Genomic DNA, 17,885 nt, shown 5'->3' on the forward strand with positions numbered 1-17,885 from the left:
TCTAGCCTACTCTAACCTATCATTAAACTCCCTAAACCCACAAATAATCAGGATAAGGAAAGAGGAGGGAGGAAACAGAATTAGTGGTGAAGCAATGCAGGAGTTAGAGGTTTGCCTCTTGAGAGTTTTCGTAATGGACGTTAGCCTCCGGCTATTCCTATCAACGTCCCGCTGGAGACTGTCTATTTTCCTCAGGACCTTTCACATGACCCTCTGTAGGTGCCTGATTGTTGCCACATCCAAAGCAGCTGCTGTGGTGGTCTGTGTCCCTGATGTTGTCGCTACTGCAGGTGCCATGGTCGGGGGTGCTGGAAGTGAAGGTGCAGCAGGTGTTGTGGCTGTAACTCCCGAGGTTGAGGGTGCAGCAGGTGTGGCTGATATACTGGTGGCCACTGTGCCACTGCCTGCAGTTGTGGTGGTGGTGACACCTGTTGTAGCCAATGCCGGTCCCCCTTGGCTAAAAATCCCGCCGTGCTCCTGTGGCTCTCTCCTGATGATAGCCTCTTGCCATCATTCTAAAGCCAGACTCCACATCCAGGATATGCCTGTACCTCACTGCCTGCCTCTGGAACTCCCTAATCTCAGTGGCATTCATGGTGGCAGCTGTAAAAACGAGACAGGCAACCAATATTGTCATCATTGTGCGATGCATGTACAGATGATAATCAAACACTTTCCCTCAAATTGCACATGCAGTCCAAATCACAGTACAGATGATACATTGTCCCTGAGGAATGTGATGGCAACGCGGCCTACCCATCAAGTATTTAACAGCACAGCAAAGCACAACAAGGTGTGTACCAAATAAAGTGATCTGTGCATTTATGTAGTACAATATGTCACAATGCAAATGCAGCAAGTACTTAACATGGGCCAGGCTGACTGATCTCTATTATCTGGATCAACTTCAAGGCACACAAGACCTATGATTTGTCCATGTAATTGGCAGGGTGGTATGCAGTTACTAATCATAAGGGGTCAGTGTTATTTGGGACATATGCATGCTTGAATTAGATGTCTGTCATCTATACTGTGACCATCACACCTACCTACATATATGTTCTCCCTTACCCCTGTGCCTCGGGCGCAATGGGCATGCAACACATTATCACAACCATCAAGGACAAGCACAAATCCATGTCCAGATGAACATGGATTTAGTGAGTGGAACACATGTGAGGAGGCCTGCCAACTAGGAGTGAGGTATCCATTGGTCAATCACATCTACATTCATGTTTCCATTTTTGGACAGCCATCAACATCTGATCTGCCAAAACATTTCCTAAATCACCCACATTGATGCAAACACACATCTGGTCTTGACCTGCATGCATGCCTATAACATAACACATAAGTGCCACATAAATGAAGTACAACATTTGGGGCTAGGTGCTGGGGTCACCCATAAAGTCTTACACATACATTACAATTCTGGGATGTGCAATTTTGTGTGGAAAACTGATGCATCACTTTCATGTGTAAATGAGTGTATGACTTGCTCTTAATATCTTGACACTGGACTACCTCCAAATCAAATGTGGGCCTACATGTGGCTACCAATCACCTTGTTCACCTGCTGCTGCCTATTGCACAGCACAAGACTCCCAAGATATGACTCTCTGCTTGTGAATGTCTAACCCTCGCATGGAACACTATGTCAACCTCCAGTCAAGTCATATATCAGATCATGTGCCAGTTCATCATATCTTGCAATGAGTCCAACACACAAGAGTCAATCACACAACAGCTGCAATCACAACACAGGACAGACATTTTCACACTTACTGGATATGTCTGGGTCCTCAAATCGAGCCACTTCCCGATGGTATAGGGGGCAGGTCCATCTGTATGACATGGAAAGGAGATATATTCTCAATGTCTGATCACTGTACAAACGTGGGAACAACATATCACAGTGTGTGACATTTTATATGAGTTAGCTGGAGATTAGGCATGTAGACACTCCAACAGACATACCACTGCAAAATTGCATTGACACTGACACTCCAGTGAGTGACAGACATACATATGCACACATGCACTGGCCCTAACAATCATGTGGTGCTAAACCTGTCTACAAAGTTTTGTGGCTTATCCATTTCATATGGTACTCCATGTCATGATTTGTAATTGGTTGACAATTGCAATGGCACTTCCCTGGTGCACTGCAATACAAGTCACTCAGGTATTGTGGCTTGTGCATCAAGGGACAATGATTAACTGTGTGATGGACATGAGGGTCAATTTTCCGTCTGCAATTATCGTGCATTAAGTGGTCCATACCAGATGTGGCACAGTTGTATGTAGGTAACAAATGCCCCATTGGCAGTGTCCCATAAGCCGTGTATGCCCTCTATGCCAACATGATGACAGAGATCATGTGTGTGTAATGATGACAATGTAGCACTAAACATGGATTGCCCACTTTGCTGTCCCAAAACTGTGAAATATGTTATGCTGACAGTGTCTTAGCTGATCGTCATTGACAGAATCCATGGGCACAGGTGTAGTCATTGCACCTGAAATGTGTCACTCAGGTGCAATATGCATATATCAGGTTATGTGATTCACACATTGCGAGACTTAGCAACAAGCAATTAGCAAGCTGGATGATCAGAGGTAGAACACTCAAAATTACACTCTTTGCAATTCAAAAATGGGGTAGCAAATGACCTACCTCCTGAATAATGATGAGGTAGGTCTCATTTTGCAAACCCCTTGGGAATGGCGGCACTCAAAGGGATGGTGGCCTGCTGGGCTCAGCAGACCACCATGTCTGTGACTGCTTTCATATTGGGATGTAAATATTAGTTTAATTGCAGCCTTATTTCAGCAGGGGTGAACAGAAAGTCTATTTTATTACTGAAAGAAAATTTTGGAAGCAGTCAGTGGTCCGTGGCAAAACTTCCTGCTCAGAATTGTTTTGCCCAATACATTCACAAAGAGGAAATGAACCCATGGGGACCCCTCCCCTTTTACAACTGGGTTAGCACCAACTTGAAACGGATGGTAACTGCAATTGCTTAGTGCCAGCATTTGTGCCCAAGAAAAAAACAAATAGCCGCCTGCGACTCAATAATAGGATAGGAACGCCTATTCCTTAATGCCACTAGAAAACCCTGTTTTGTGATTGTGCAATGTGATAGCAGAATGGCAAATTGTGTTTGTGCATTTGAATGAATATTTGTCCAGACGTAAACACAAAAATTCTGTAAGCTATGCCGTTTGTGAAAATTATAAATAGCTCGGTACATTTGGCCCTGAATATTAGTCAGACATGGCTCAACAAAACTATGGACTGCATTGTTAACATGTATAAACATGTGCAATACATCTCAGTACTGGTACACTAACAATTTGTTCAACTTGCATTTCACATGGCCACAAGCATTGCATGAAGCACGTCAAGATATCTGCTACTGTCACTCAGGAGCATTCTACTATACACTTTTGTCAGTGTGATACTCACCAACAGGGAAAAGCACCTTCGCCCAACGCAGCCGCCATGCCTCCGTGTGATACCCCTGTATCACACAGCCCCCTGCCTCCTGCATCATTGGAAAGAAGTGGCACATCAGCCACAGAAATGCCCCAAGCTCCTCTTCCCCCATGAGGCTCATCATTTCTTTACATTTACCGTGTATTAGTGCACCAGTCTGGAAGAACATATGCAACACCCTAACAGGCTAGTGCCCTTCCCGACATGTTACAGTACAGTATTAAAAAAAATAAAAAAAATAAAGGACAAGAAAGTAGAAAAAAGGAAATTTACAAACCCAAATTACAGATCGCAAATACCCCAACTAATCTAACCCCCAAACAGACACCCGACAGTACAAATAAAATTCAGACAACAATAAAAGACACAATAACACTTACACAGGTACAGTATACAATAAGGATACACCAAAAGACAAAAGATAGACCACAAAAGAAACAATATACCCAATCCACAAGAGAGCAACAAACAGCTAGACAGTCAAGAAAAATCACAGACTGCAAAGTGAAAGTGAACGTACACCGGCTGTACCATGTCTGTAAACAGGATTTCCTATTACATCACTTCCTGTCCCCCTTGCGCCCCATTTTCGGTCTTGCTTGTTTTCTTTTGACGCATACATAGTTTGCATTTATATATTGGACACATAACCTACATGTGCGGCAAAATCTCACGCATTACTGGGAAACTTCTATTTTTTGGGATATCCGCATGTGTGGGGTGCACTGGTGGAATTAACTCTAGGGACCCATTGATGTTTGGTATGTGTTTGCTTGTTTTTTCGACGCATTTGTGTCAAAAATTCTGACTTGAACTGTGTTTGCGTGATTTTTCATTATTTAACATGCATGCAGCTATCTATACAAAGATACGATGGTATGGCCTGCAGTTTGTGTTCCATGCAACTGCGGCCCACATTTCTACTATCTCTGTGCAGGATTTCGCTTTTGCAACAATAAATGACGGCAAGACTGCGCTACAAAAATATAAATCATGGCCTGTCTGTTTTGTATGTGAATTGACTGTTACAACTATATGTGTGCTTCTGATGAAACGGCATGCAGTACATTTGTCGTAATGTTCATGTATGAATGTGTTACAAATGGGTATCAACATCAGATGGCAATCAATTAGGTACAACAGTCATGATATGTGTTTCTAATATGTGTTGACTCATTTGCTGAGTGTAGTTGTTTGACTTTGGGGACATTACATTTCCCATGACAAATAATACACAAGGAAGATTGAGGATGGCTGATGAGGGCTGTGTCGGATATGTTATCCCTCCCATGCAATTAATTGTTGGCTACGACTTCATGGTGACTTGTGTGTAAACTACCCCTATGTCGGGCATTTGAACATATTTGGTATTTACACTGTTTGCGACACAGAGCCTCAAATCCATTCATAAAATTGTTATGTACACGTCGGTTAGACTAATGTAAATTACCTATGTTCCTCCTGTGGCTGTGGTGGACCTGCAGCCTTGGCTGCATGTGTTAACATATTTTCAGAGGTGCATTGCACAAAAATGTCCAGTTCAAGTGTGTGGGCATGTGTACCCTGTGTCAGTATCGGGCTCAATGGTGTTACGGTTTTGTGCAGGTCTAGTCAGGAGTCTGTTGGGGCAACCCTTGAGTTCACAGAGTATCTTTCAAGGCAGGTTTGTCCTAAAGCCCAAGATCAACTAAAGGCACACAAGGGGATAGGGCAGCTATGGTATGGCAAATAATACAGAAGAGTGAAGACAGAGCAACCTTAGTGTGGACAAATATGTAACGGATCAGTAATGGACAAATATGCAGGGCTCATCACTACGTTTGTACACAGAGTAGGGCTCAGAACTTCCCACAGCAACAAGGAACATCAGTGCATCTGTGCAGATTAATTGCACAGCTAGTCACCACGCAAACCCCATTGAAAGGTGGCGGCAGAAGTGAATCTGTGTCTGGACCCTCAGGGCACAAACATGGATTGTCCTTACATACACAAGACTAGCCCTTGTTTGTTGGGCTTGAGACACAGTAACAAATCCAGTAATACAGCCATAGCACACTGTCACTGTTAGACACTGATGAATACATGCAAAACTAGACAAAATATGGGGGCTGGATTAGCCTCCTGGAAACCATGTGCCAGTACAAATACAAAATTAAACAATTCTATACAGTTGAGGACTGATAGTACACTTACCAGACACAATACTCCAAGAGGAAACACAGGGCAAGGGAACCAACTAGGAGGCAAATGCAGGCACAGGGAACAGGCTCTGGTTGACACAAGGACTGGAACAGGTCTGGTTAACAGAAAGCAGGCTCTGTCAGGAACCAACATGAACATGGCTGAAAAACAGGGAACAGAGTCTGACTGGAACATGCAGGAACAGCACTGTGAAAAATGAGAGCAGTTTCAGGCATAATCAGGACTGTAACACAATCCAACAAGGGCTCTGGTACACAAATGAATTGTACTCCAATGCACGATGAGGAGCTTCAGGGAATGGCAGTTTCTAAACAGTTCCAGGCAGCAGCAAGGCCAGGGCAGAGTCACATGGCTGGGCTGTACCAGAGAGCTCACAGGTGTGTGCAGCTTCAGTCTCTCAAAAGTCCTGGAGGAGAGAGTCTAGTATACAGGGACAACATGACTTTTCCCATGGGAAGCTACAGACAGAAGATTACAGGTTTTACAGACTACCAGGCAGTGCACTATGGGACCTGAAGTCCATGCAGGCTAATGTAGTTGTTCTATAGCATGCCAAATAGAAAAAGGGAAGCAAACATGAGTCAGAATGGGAGTCTGGGTGAGTGTTAATACTGATTCCCATGTACAGATAGTCCATTTACAGCCCCCTCTAGAGAAGGGAGGGCAGAGATTTAACACATGGCAGTGTCAGGACTTATAACCAGGGATGGACTGCGCGGGGCATGTGTTGTGACCACTGCTTGTCATACCTGGGACACTCATGCTATCCATTTTCAGGATTGATGCACCTCTTGTCACACAAGCTCCTTGCAGAGATAGCAAATGTCACACTTACTAATGTCAAGGGTCTGTTCATACATTCCTGTTACCAATGGTATTTCACATCCACTGCCTCATGTATGATGCACTTATTTACCTTATGATTGAAGATGTCATAGTTGTGTGTCATGTGCTACAGTAGACCATGTTGGCAACGTGGATGTCTGTCATATGCTGTGGTCCTATGATTTTGCCCTTTATATGTGAAATAGAAAATATGTTTTTCTTACAAACTGTGTGTGATGTTTGCTGTACAATCGTACGCATCACATGTGATGTTGCATCAGAAGTAGTCAGAATTTTCTTTGTGACATGCTCCCTGAGGTAATACTCACATTCCTAAAGAACATGTGATGCATAAATAAGCACCCAGAGCAGGACTGAGTGATAAAGTAAGGTGTTTGATTACATATCGTAATAATGTCTTTATGGTGACTATTGTTGAAAAAAGTTTTGAACTATCTGATGCATTTTTGCTGGCACCATCTGCCTCCGCCTCCTCCTCAGGCAGTTCTTGTTCGGGTTCATATAGGGGGATGTTCCTCCTAACACAAATGTTTTGCAGGATGGCACAAGTCAATATGATCTTGCAGACCATTTCTGGGAATATAGGATGCTGCCTCCGGTGATGTCCAGGCACCTGAATCTGGACTTCAGGATGCCAAAGGTCCGTTCAAAAACGGTGCGTGTCCTCTGATGTGCCTCATTATAGGCACGCTCTGCTGATGTGCTTGGGTTCGGGAATGGGGTCATGATCCATGGCTGGATACCGTAACCCTGATCAGCTGAAAAAGAACATAGGAGTAAGTATTTTGTTGTTGCTTGCACCAGGAATGTCATGTAGCATAGCAGCTGATATATTATGTCGTCTGTGACTGATATGTGTTTGAGGCATTTTGTGAGAGCCTGGGCTTCTGTGAAGTCCTTTCTGCTTTGGGTGGTTTGACTTGGCAACTTTGTTTGGCTCCTTGAACTGATATCTATGGTTTAGTTTCCAAAATGCTGTTCAGTGTGTATCTCCCATGCGTTGTGTAGTGACCTACATGTTTTAGTGTGCGTTCACTGGAGGTGACATGATACTCCCACTCACAAAATGAATTACAATGTTGTGGTAACATGGTGGCGCTACATGGCCTGGGCATCCCATCCACTTTGAAATTTGTCATTGCAGATGAAAACCAGAAGTGAGGCCCTTTGATTAGGCTTGGTGACAATGACCAACACATCTACCTAAGTTGGCAGCACAGAGGTGTTCAGTATTGACAATACACAATTGTCCCATGTGTGACTTGGTTCTATGTAGACCTTTGTAGTTCCCTCTGCCAGTGGCTCATGTGCAACCATGCACCTACACTACAGACTTGCTCCAGGTAACCTGGCTAACTGCCTTGTGGAGTGGATGTATCTGTGCTGGAAGGGCCATCTCCCTGTACATCTGTTATTTTGATGGAGAATTGGCTCTTTCAGTATGTGCAGCAGTGTGCAGTTTGCATTAGTGGCACATCAATATGTTTTCATAGCACAGTCCACTTCCTTGTTGCTAGTTGGCAACATCACCCCAGGAGTGATGTGTGATGTTGGGACTGCCTCAGTATTTCTATGTTACCTACATGTAAGTCAGCATCATCATGCTATGTGTCTCACGGTGTTTGACCTTCAGAAACACACATTGCACACCTCTTCCACAGTACTTATTGCTTGGGAGGGTGTGGGATTGACTATGTGGCCTAATGTAATAGTAAATGGTTCATCTTCCAAATTGTACTTTCAGTGCAGGCCATGTCATTGTCACTGTGTGCTTTGACATTGGTCCCCTGTCCATAGGTGTGTATCCCATTGTGTCAAGGTGTCCAACATAACTACCTGTGTCACACCTCAGTGTCTTGTTGCCCACGTGTTAATGTAGTGGTGTATGTATTGTATGTCCTAAAGGGTTGCTGTGCCGTGTGTATGTTGCTAGGTTTATGGACTTACCGACAAGAAGGCCATTGCCATATAGTCAGTCCTGGAAGTGCCAATTGATGGTGCTGTGGCGAAAGATGAAGGAATCATGTACACTCCCAGGGTACTTGGCCAAGATGTTGGTAAACAATCCCTGGTGATCAACTATGGCCTGCACATTTATGGAGTGGGTGTGCTTTCTGTTCTGGTATAGATGCTCTGTTGCAGCTGGTGGTACAATCCGGACATGGATGCAGTCAAGAGCACCAAGCACATGCGGGAAGCCATGTATTTGGTCAAATCCATGTTTGGTCTCCTGCTGCTTCTGCTGTGTGTTGGGGAAGCTGATGTGGTGGGGTGTGAGGGGGATGATGGCATCAAGGATCTTGGGAAGGAAGGCGGAGAATGAGGGCTGTGATACCCCAGCAACCAGGGCACCAGTTGTTTGGAATGACCCACTTGCCAACATGTGCAGGACAGCTAGTAGCTTGGTCATCAGTGGAATATTGGGTGGTGTCTGCAGGCTGGCTGTGATCTGTGGCTCAATTTGGCGCAGCAGCTGTTGCATGGCTTGCCAGTTGAGTCTGTACCTCTGGATGATATCCTGTTCCCTGAGGTACAGGAGGGTTGTCCTGGTCCTGAAGACCCTTCTGCATTGCCTTTGGGGTCCACGTTGCTGTGATGGTAGCTGCTGCTGTTGGTCCTGTGCTCTGCGTCGTCTGGCATGCTGCATGAGTAGCACCTCCATGTTGTCCTTCTTGAGCAATGATGTTGCTAAGTAGTGGTGTGTTTGCCCCATTTTAACGCCTGCCCTGACCCAGGCGTTAAAATTTGATGCAAATCGAGCTTTGCGTCATTTTTTGAGTCCGCATCCCAGCCGTGCGTCATTTTTGCCCAGGTGGCTAAATATGGCGCATGGGTGTTTGAGTCATTTTTTTGACGGGAACGCCTACCTTGCATCTCATTGACGCAAGGTGGTTTCACGCATCCAGAAAATGACGCAAACTCAGATATTTTGAAAGCTAGACAGGTCTAGCCTCAAAATATAAATATGGAGTTAAGTTTGCGCTGGATTTGAGTAAAACAAAACGATGCTAATCCGGCGCAAACAGAGTATAAATATGGGCCTTGGTGCTTTATTCCTACAAGGTGCACTCAAACCCTTTGAGCACTTACAGGTCAATTGTGGCCTAGCTGCATGCCATTTCCTGGCCCACGAACAACTGCTGACCAAGATGAGCAGACTATGGCAGATTATCGACATGGAGCTGGAACAACGCCTGCTGGTTCACACCTTTACACCATTGATGATGGTGACTGGCTCATCACCTGGCTCGCGCGAGCCCTAGCCTATACCTCAAAGGTGCTCCACACTGCTGATCTGTGGGAGTTGGTAGAGGGACATAGGCCATGAGCTGACACAGAAGGAATGGGATAAGATCCTCTTGTATCCACATAAGCTCTCCCATATGGCTAAGTTTCAGTACAACTTACTACACACAGCCTACCTCACTCCATCGAGGTTACACTGAGTTTTTGGATCTGCTTCAATTTGCCCTAGGTGCCAGGAACCGGATGCCAATATAGCCCATATGTTCTGGAGAGAGAGAGGTCACAGATGCATTGTCAGAGATCATGGGGTGCGTAGATCTATGCAGAATGGAGAGTTTAGTCTGGACCTGTTTAAACACAAGAAAACAGGGAGCATGACAAACAGCTTTATGTACTTGGTGCTACTTATGACCTGCAGGTCCACAGCCATGCAGTGGAAAGGTAGCATACTACCTGTATCAAAGCACTGACATGCAGCAACCCTTAAATGGGGTAAAGCTAATCAGTAGCACTTAGGCGGAAGGAGGTTTGGAGATTGTGCAGAGTTCCCATAGAAGCAGACTGGGATAATCGGCACATGAGTTACAAGAGTTTTTAGAGTATCTCACTGACTAAACAAAACAAAGTATGAGGCCTTGGTTCTTCTCTGACATTTTGGTCCCATGGCCTGTTGCTTCCCATTCCTCACTTTGCCCCTGAACTTGGGATGCTGAAGGTAAGTGCTCCCTCTCTACACAATATATTTTACTTGTGTATAGCAGTGAGATCTTTAAGAGTGGCCACTCAAGGACGCAACATAATTATTCCTTTTGTTTTCCTTATTATGGTCAACATAACAGTTATGACCTAAAGTTTTGCATGTTTTTCTTGTTAACACTTTGAACCAATTACCCCTGCCACTCCATCAGTATTATAATTCATATATTTGAATGGGATGGAATAACTTACTGTGTAGATAAACATTAATGTGTGTGTATTTCATTTGTCTATATGCTTTTACGATTAAACTCAGTAAAAAATGGTTAAGAACATAAATTTGAATACATGATTATGCATGCACAAGTGCAACTTTCAGAATAAATGTAAACCATGAATGAGAAATGTCATGGATACATGTTTAACTATTAGTGTATTCTGATTAAGGCACAGAGTGAGTATAATGTCAAATATGAATACATTATTGCATAATTGTGACAAATAAAGGGAAGAAACTAAGGGCCAGATGTAGCAAGGGTTTAGCGAGTCGCAAACGGCGAAAATCGCCGTTTGGAAGTCGCTAAAGCCTCATTGCTATGTAGAAATGCATTTTGCGAGTCGGAACCAACTCGCAAAATGCATTTCCGACTCGCTAATAGGAAGGGGTGTTCCCTTCCTATTAGCGACTCGCAATGCTATGTATATTCATTTGCGATCGTGATTGCGGTCGCAAATGGAAGCGCAGTTACCATCCACTTGAAGTGGATGGTAACCCAGGCGCAAACGGGAAGGGGTCCCCATTGGACCCCTTCCCCTTTGTGTCTGGAACAAAAAATAATTTTTCAGAGCAGGCAGTGGTCCAAGGGACCACTACCTGCACTGAAAAATACCGAAACTAACGGTTTCGTTTTTTTTAAAAAGTGCAGCTCGTTTTCCTTTAAGGAAAATGGGCTACACTTTGAAAAAAAAGACTGCTTTATTTAAAAGCAGTCACGGACATGGTGGTCTGCTGTCTCCAGCAGGCCACCATCCCCGTGAGTGCCCTGAATCGCTATGGGGTCGCAAATTGCAACCCACCTCATTAATATTAATGAGGTGGGTCTTTGCGACCCCATAGCGACTCGCAGAAGGTGTCTGAGACACCTTTCTGCATTCCAAATTGCGAGTTGCAATTTGCGAGTCGCTGGGACTCGCAAATTGCAACTCGCAATTTGGAATCTTCCTACATCTGTCCCTAAATCATGCTGCTTCAATGGCATGCTTCGTGGTAACATTCTATTTGTTAACTACCTGTGTACCATACTCAAGTGAACATGTGAATGATTCTCTTCATGGCCACATTTTACTGAAAAATCTATGAAACAGGTATTTTGACCCATTTGTATCTAGCATGACACCATCGTTGATGCTCACAGGCTTTGCAGCACACATAATGTAGAACCACATCAGAATTGAAACTCCCATATGAGATAATGCATGGAATGGCTATTATCTGACTTTAAAATGTGAGCAACGTTAGCAAAGTTCTGCAAATCGACTGACAAATGACGTTCAGATGAAGTGCCAAATGAGAAACATGGAAGTGTTTGCTAACTGCCAGCACATGCCACTGTCAGATGCAACAAAGCCAAAGGTCAAAGACATTAATGTGAACCACTTAAATTAATTGCCAAAGGCCATTGATGTTAGTTATGAGGTTCATAATTCTATGTGATGTCCTCTTGCTGGACATAGCAAGGATTGCAAGCTTTCAAATATTCTATTCTGCACCCCAAAAGAGACCTTTGGTTCAGTTCTCAGGAACTACTCCGATGTGTGATGGTGCTCATGTTTTCTTCTGTTCACTCTTTACTCTATAAATCTATCCCAAGTTATTGCTATACACTATTGACATCTTCATTGCATTTGCAACACATTGTGACACTGTAATGCGAATGTCAGGTGCAGTAGCACTGAACGTTAGTGCCAATCATGTTGTAAACATGTTTTTATTAGTAAGAAAATAGTGTTTAATTACATACGTCTACATTACCATAACTAGTAAGCAAATTTAAATTCATGGGCCTCACCCCACTTGCACTGACATCCATTTTAATGTTACTGAAGAAAATGTAGCTTTCATGTTTGCATGAACAAGTCTCCAACATGCATGCTTCTCTTCTCTGTTTTCATTTTCTTCAAATACATGACATGATTTCATTTTAGGTGTTGGTTTCTTGTACAGAACACAATGTATTTACTTAGGTTGCAATATTTGATGCCTTTTGTCTAGGCCTGTTCTATGCCTTATTTATAAATTCACTATTGTAATGTGTTGCAAATCTTATGAGCTAATTCATATTATGTAAGAAAAATAGTGATCCCAAGATGTTACTCATTTTATGTTTTATGTTTTTTTATGAAGTCATTTGTTGTACTCACTATTGCTTAAGTGAACACCATGTCAAGTATTCACAATCTGAAACCAAGAAGATGTGCCCCTTCTGGTATCTGTGCCAGACTTTCTGCTTGCTTTCTCAAAGGCAGACTCCACTTTACTCTGTTTGCAAATTTATAATTATTGTTTCATATTATTGAGCAGGCTTCACATTAGACTGTCTGTGATTTACACTTAGACCTTTGACTCCTTCCTAGTGGTAGACTTCATGTTGTTCTTCTTACTGATTTATATTTAGGGCCTCATAGCGAGTTTGGTGGGCCGACAGTCATCCTACCACACCTGTGGGGAGGAGACTGCCGCAAAAATGGAGGTCTTCCGCTGGCCCTATTACAATGTTTCCACCGGGCTGACTGGTGGAAACCCCCGTATTAGGTCAGCCCAGCAGAAACAGTGTGGCGGCATTGGCCTCAGCTCCCCAGGTAGACAATGTCAATACCATTGGACAGAGGATGCCCCCAGCACCCTCAGAATGTGCACTGTCTGCTGTAGCAGACATTGCACATTCTGAGGGTGCTGGGCATGGGGGCCCCTGCACTGCCCACTAAATGCTTGTGAGTAGTGCAGGGGCCACCTTGTGCCTCAGTGCACTGCCTTTCCGCCAGCCTTTTCATGGTGGGGACTTTGCCATGAAAAGGCTGGAGGAAAGGGCAGTTATGATCAGCACTGCAGTGCTGAACTCAGCCCCGCCAAACCTGATCACAACTTCAACCACCGCCATCCTAATGAGATCTGTGATCCTGGCTTTGGTCTTCTGCCGGTCCGACCACCAGAGTCGTAATCTGGCAGTCCAATGCCAAGAGTGCAGCGATCTGACCGCCACTTTAAGGAGGCCCTTAGACTCTGCCTTGATTTAAGAACTGAGCAGATTTATGCTAGTACTTTCCTGAACTATATTTAGGTTCTAGCTAATTCACTCATGTTATGGGCTCTCGCAATTAGCTTTATTTTCCATGCATTATTAGTGCCTATTTAAATCTGACTAACAAACAACTTTTTTTGCCTCCTTTAATGATTCTTCCATTTTAAATAGAACCTTATGGTTTTGACTTTGAATTTTATCTGCAAAGGTTTCTGCTTTAATTCTAATAGCCACCACCCTCTTGGACTGAACCATCCATGATCCTTCACATAAGCATTTTACATTTATCACTGAAAAGTGCTGACACCCGCTTTCCATCAACAACTTTTCTTTGCAGGAGGTTTGGTAACACTTGGAATTTTTGGTGAAGAAATCCTTGACAGTAGCTTTATTTTGTCCTTTATCAATGGAATGTCATAAACATGTAAGTCTTTACCGGTTGTGGTCAAACTATTACCTAAACATAGCTACGAGGATGCATGCTGTCATCCCTGTCATAGAAATATACAGCATGATGTTGTGAAATCTGGGTTCTGGACTATTGTTTCATTGTCTGGCTGCAAGAGCTGTAAATGGAGACAAACCTGCAGCATTCCTACTTCACTTTCTTTGGTCTTTATTGGCAGCCCCTTCCAGTTTATGAAGGTTGTTCTGGTGACTCTATCAATCCCCAGTATCATAATATGAGGCTGTCTTGCCACAATGGGCAATGTGCAAGTTGCAGGTCACGAATGTTGCTGCCACGTTAAGTGGGTGTAGAATTACTGGGTTGTTCAACTGCTGTGGGATGAGTAGTTGTTCATGCGAAAAGTCACTGCAAATCTTGTGAACACAGCATTTTCTACTGAATGAATAAAGTGTTCTTTATTTTCTTGATCTGGTAAGTGCTGATTAGGTATATTGTTTGTAGCACACCTAAAAAGTTAAAAGCCTCTACTTGAAGAAGGGTGTTTAATGAGTTGTAGCTCATTTTTTTCTATTCTCACCATCAATTCTGCATACCTCTACCTTCTAAGGGAAGTTATGTGTATACATATCTAGCATACATAGTGCCTCAACAATCTGCCTTTAGTCTGCTTTGTCACCTCCACCTTGTTATAAATTTGACTAAATTGATCTAATTTGAGACAATTCTATTTTCTTGGACACTGTAAGTGTACGGCCTATTCACAATGGTAAATATACATGTGAGTACATCTACACGTGTCTATTTACTCCTATGCTTTGACTATTCACCATTTCCGATTAAGAATTTACTACAAAGTGTTGACTTACATGCCTCAACCAACTGAAACAAGGTGGAGCTATCTTTACAAGGGTAAAGTTACTATAGACAAAAGGACCATAATAGTAATACATGTATTCCAGGTCAGACCTGGAGTAGGTCCAGCTGCACCCAGGACCAATGACTGGTACTGCAAAGAAAAGAGTGGAGGCAGGGGAAACAATGTTAAAACAAATCAATTTAATGTTTTTAAAAATAAACATAGTTTTAATTTAATGTTAAATAAGACATAAATAAATAAATAAATACTATTTTTAAAAACACAATTAAATGAATTTGATATAAAGACAATGCTGTATACTTGTTAATATTCAGTACACACATGAGTCTTTGAATACATCTTTAAAAATGCTTATAATTTATCTTAATATAGTTGATATATTTAAACTCAGTAGATGTATATTTTTAGATAGGGTGTTTGGTTGGTTTTAATGAGATTTGGAGCCAATAATTATTCTGACAGAGATCCCAGGTAATTGATGCCAGAAGTAACTGGATCCTATTTATTTGCTTGTCATTAATGCTGCATTATCTATTTTAGTTTAATACAATATTAATTTAGTTTTTGTTCTCTACAATGCCAGTGTAGGATAATTTAGTGAGATATTCCTTTTTCTTTTCTGTATTTATGCAAAAGACCCCCACTAACCTTTCTTTATTTCATACTTTTTAAATTCTGTTGTCTCTCACACAACACACATACATGCATGCGCACACACACACACACACACCCACACAGACACACACACTCTCTCTTTATTTCTCTTATTTTTAAAATTATATTGCCCTCCTACACACAAACACAGATATTACACAGAATTGATAGCCACTGTGTAGTTATGCTTGAAATGGTGCCTCCATTAAAAGTATTTCTGTGATTTGTCTTTAACCTCTGGAAGGATTTGTATCAAACTTGGCATTCTATTTATTCATTCACCTTAGTTTGGGCATACCAAGTATTGCGAAAAATCCATGCATTCAAAAAAAAGTTAAACTTTGCATCATTTCCCATTTTAGTTCCCATAGCACATTTTGCCAGAAGACAGAGCAAAAATCGCTGAGCGGATTTACACTAAGGTAGGCATGAAGGCAGATCCTCAGCAAGAAAACGTATCTTATTTTTTAGTTGGTGTAAATCTGCAACATAAGCACTTGAAAGATGTTCTATGAGGACTTGAAAGGCAGAACACTTTTGCGTATCCTGTCAGTTGAAAAGCTATTTGTCAATTTTCTTATAACGTTAGCGCTGTTTGAGGAATGTGTCTGTAATGTGTCAAACACTTAGGGCCTGATTCAAAAGGTAAACTTAGAATGCTGTGTAAGTTTTAAATTTTCTGCAATTCAGAAAGGAATTTTATGTGTAGTATTTTGTTCGACAGCCTATCGTTTTATGTGCAAAGTCTCTCACGAGTGCAGAGACTCAGCAGTTATAAAGATACTTCTCGTAACATTGCTGTGTGAATTGCAAAATTTGTACAGTTATACAAAAGTGTAGTTTCAAATTTTGTGAATGAGTCCCAAGTATGTTTAGATTGCTATTGGTATTTTTGATTGTGTGCAAATCCATAAAGGTGGGCCTTACTAAAAAAGGAGTGGTCAAAAAAGTGTTCATTAGCTAATAAGTTTGGCACTGTGTAATGAATCCTTACAGACTTTGGCAAAATCTAGGAAGAATTAGTTTTCTAATGGTATGTCAAGCTTTGTGTCAATCCACAAATTTTTATTTGTGTATACCTTTGGCACTGTATGATCAATCTGTGGAACGTGTGGCAAGTAGCTAGAAAGTGGAATCCAGTGCAGGATTTGGGATCCCCATCCACTTGGGCTCTTGCCATGCACAGAGTTGATATCAATGATGTAATTTCAGATATCATTAGGGATGTTCTCAATGCAGCCATTGAACATGTCATGAGTGATGTAAAATGTGACAGCAGAAGAAGTGCATGTTGAGAGCAACATTTATTGTTACTTCAGGTATACGAGGTCTAGTTGCTTGAGATAATTATAACTAGTGAATTTCAATGGTTTAAAATGTTTATTTTTAACTGACATTTACCCCTCACTACAACATCCCTTAAAACTTTGTTTATTTGTGAATTTGTGGATTTTTAACATAAAGAAACAATATAAAGGCTGTCATTTTAGGTAAAGAAGAGCTACAGTCTTCATTAAAGGGTTAAATGGTAAGAAGTCTAAAATAGAAAAGGCAGTCCTATTGGTGTTTTTGGCTTTATCAATGGTTCAGCACATCAACTTATATAAAGCAGATCTATTTGCTTTGTGAATCAATCATTACAGTAATTTATCAATAAAATGAATCCAAAGTCTTTTCATGTGCATATATAGCAATAAATAATTATTGTCTCGAAAATACTTTAAATAAAACATTTTTTTTCAAAGGAGTCAGGAACATGAGTCTTTTTTTATACTCTTAAGACCACAAAAAGTAGCCATAGGACCAACCAGAAGAGGGCCAGCATTCCAGCTGTAGACCATCCATCAGTCCTTTAATGAACATGGCAAACTCTCCTGAGGTGATTCAATCAACCAGAAGACTTACTACAATTGTTTTAGGTGGTGTCTGTGCTTGCTGCAGCCACCCAAAACATTTAAAAATGCCTTATGGTACCTTTGGCCTTTTAGAGGCACCACAAGGATATCTTAACAAATGCAAATGGCCCTCACAGGGATTTATGGGATTCTCCTTGCGAGGAACAGTTACTGTGTAAGAAGTGGCTGTTCCTCTCATTTCATATTAATGCCCCTGTTCCCTTTTTTTTATTTTTTGGAGTCCCCGGTCCCACCTGGAGTA

The sequence above is a fragment of the Pleurodeles waltl genome, chromosome 7 (genome assembly GCF_031143425.1).
Source record: "Pleurodeles waltl isolate 20211129_DDA chromosome 7, aPleWal1.hap1.20221129, whole genome shotgun sequence".
Classification (NCBI taxonomy): Eukaryota; Metazoa; Chordata; class Amphibia; order Caudata; family Salamandridae; genus Pleurodeles; species Pleurodeles waltl.